Raw genomic sequence first — 3,146 nt, 5'->3', positions numbered from 1 at the left:
GGGAAGGGAGGGGTTCGAATCCCCCTATGCTCAAGATTGAGACTTTTCAGCACTTTTCAAGTATTTTTGGGTTTCATCTCGCGATATTATCGATAATATCGCGATATATTGCCCAAATAATGCATTAAAAATGATGAAAATATCGTCCTCTATGCTTATGTTTTCATAGCTCTTGTACATTCATTTTCGTATTATGTAGTATTATTTTTTGGAAACTATACGAGTTTTACAGTGAAGGGTTATTACTTTTAGAAAAGAAAAATGTGTTTTCTAAAGCTTTGTTTTTGCCCACTCACCCTTCTATTTTTCGCCCCTCCAGATCTTAGATATATGTCCTTCTTTGTGGCACACGAGGATTAATCGGCGGTTCTAACACTCCATAAATAATGTAGGGATATTTCCTCTCTTGTTGTGTATCTAGTAATTAATCAATTTGTCTGCACCTTTATGTTACCTATGCTCTGGACGGTTGTACTTCGAGTTTGACCACTTCTGCATGTTTACTTATTTCTAGTTTAAATAAATTTTAATTTGTTCATTATTTTTAATTACTTCTTTTGCACTCTTGGTTACGTCACTCTCGCGTGACGACCAGCACGCCTCGACTTCGGTTGGGGTGTGTCAATTATTATTCCAATTTTTGTTTGTTTTTTCGTACGCGATGGTGGACTATGGTGGTCCTTCGAGTTCAGGGCAAAGGTTCTGAGAAAGGTAATATGTACTAAATTTTGTTGGTTGTTTAATTAATTAAATATTTAAGTAGACTACTATAAGTTTTTATTTTGTTGATAGACAAGAAAAAGAAGAGAGACGTGACATGCGGTCGATACACTTCTTTAGCTAAGAGCTGTTACCAAATCACTTACGAAAAATTAGTAAGATATTAGAAGTTGGATATGGTGAACAAGTTTAGGAGCGACGTCGGGTTATTGGTGTGTGACAGATGCATAGTGAATTATGAGTCTTGGGGAGACGTCCCCGATGAGATAAAGACAGTCATGATCGATGCATTAGCAGTACATGTAAATTAGTAATTAGTTAAATAATAATTTAGTTCTTTAGATTAAAATATAATAGTGATATGTATAATTTATTTATTTTTGCATATCAGCTTGATTGGGACATTGACAAAAGTGACGCAAATCTAATGAAGTGCATCGACGTCGTGTTCAAGTATCGTTTTCGGGAGTTGAAGTTTGATGTTGAATGTGATGCAAAGCGGCATGGAGTGGCTGGACTAGCGGACGATTAGAATAGTTTTTTTTTATTAGTCTATTTATGGTTTATTAAATAATGACACTGAATTATTATTAATTGGGAAGAATAAATTTATATGGACTGTATTTATTTTGTTTCGTTTTGAGAACAGATTTCTAAAATATTATAATATTGATATTATTTTGTTGAGAAACTGTTGTTGAGACAGAATAAAATAAATATTTTTAGTTAATCGCAAGGCTTTACGCGACAAAACTTTTGTCGCTAATACCTTTGCGGGACTAGAATTTGTTGCACAAAAACATTGTGAAATAGTCGGTTAGCGTTTAAGGCGTCGTATTTACTGCGTATTACCACTTAATTATGTGACAAAATTTTGGTAGCGCATAACGTTAAGGGACGAGACTTCGTCGTGCAAAGTGATGGTCGGTGGCGTCGAAGTTGTGACATTTATTGCGTATTTATTTCGTACTTTGCATGACAAAGGTTTCATCTCTCAATGGTTATGCGCGACGAATGATTCGTCGTGTAAAGTGTTACGTGTTCTTTATAAGCACATATTGTTTTGCAATTTTCTTCACATTGTTTTGCATATCTGATGGCCGATAATAGGGACAGTAGGAGAGCGACGGTCTGAGATCGAATGATGGAAAGAAAAAGCATGCCCACCTGGCCCCATGATACGACGCAATATGTTGAGTTTGCATATTTGATTTGTTTAACAATGCAGAACAATTGTCCTACTGCTGAGTGGCGTTCTTGAAAATTTGTGCCCGAGGATGTGAAGAAGGCAGTGGTGGATCAACTATTAGTAAGTGTGACAAATGTTGAAAATAATTAATTTTGTGAAATTATTTTTTATATGTTGTAAATACTTATTTGCATATATGTGTAACAATGTAGCTATACTCTTGATGATACCAACGAAGAGTTAATGAAGTTGATGGAGGAGGTGTTGAAAATGGGTTACAAGCAGTGGCGTTATGATGTGGAAAGGAATGGAGGACCAGTGGAGTAGTTTTAAATTTGAATTTTTGAGGACAATATTTATTTTAAGTTTTGTATTTGGACTTAATTAGCCTTTAATTCATGTTTTGTTGTTTAAATAATTGAATTGGTTAATTTACTTTATTTAAGTTTTCTATTATTTTTAGAATAAATATTATAATTGACTAAGTCTTTGTAATTATGAAACTTACGTAAATATAGATTATAAAGATCTATGTTTACGTAAATTTCATAATTATAATGAATTACCTATTTGTTTGTCACTAAATATTTTGCGCGACGAAATATTCGACGCAATAAGTATGTGCGGGCGAATTACTTATTCGTCCCGCATATTTCCAACCGTGACAAAGTATTCGTCATGTAAAGGCTGTTAAAAGCGCGATTAAATTTATCGCGTAATTTCGAATCTATACGTTTTGAGCGACGAAACATTCGTCACGTAAGGGTCAAATCAAAGGGCGACGACTCCGGAGTCTTGCGTGACAAAGGTTTCGTTGCATAAGATTTTTACTCCAGACAGTCAGTTTTCTGAGTCAGAGGATTAAATGCTATTGAATCAGAGAATCAGTGCGACATTTGCTGAGGGATTTTGCGTGGCGAAGCTTTCATCGCACAAGGTGGCCTAAGTTCCTATAAATAACCAGTTTTGGTTTCCATATTTCTCAAATCTTTTTATGGATTACAATTCCAATTGTTATTCAAATTTAAGCACGATTGCCGACTCAAGTGCTCGTTCGTCGAAGAGGATGAAGGGCGAGAGTTTTGGAAAGGGTAATACCCACTAAGTTAATTATGGGTTTTCTATGCATTTTATATTTTGCTTTATTATTTTTAATATAATTTTTTTAGTAGACAAGAAAAAAAAAAAGATGCGCTCGCGGTCTGATATAGTTTTGGAGGGAGCCGTTACCGAATCA

This window comes from Malus domestica, chromosome 05 (genome assembly GCF_042453785.1).
Source record: "Malus domestica chromosome 05, GDT2T_hap1".
In the NCBI taxonomy this organism is placed as follows: Eukaryota; Viridiplantae; Streptophyta; class Magnoliopsida; order Rosales; family Rosaceae; genus Malus; species Malus domestica.
This window is presented reverse-complemented; position numbering follows the sequence as displayed.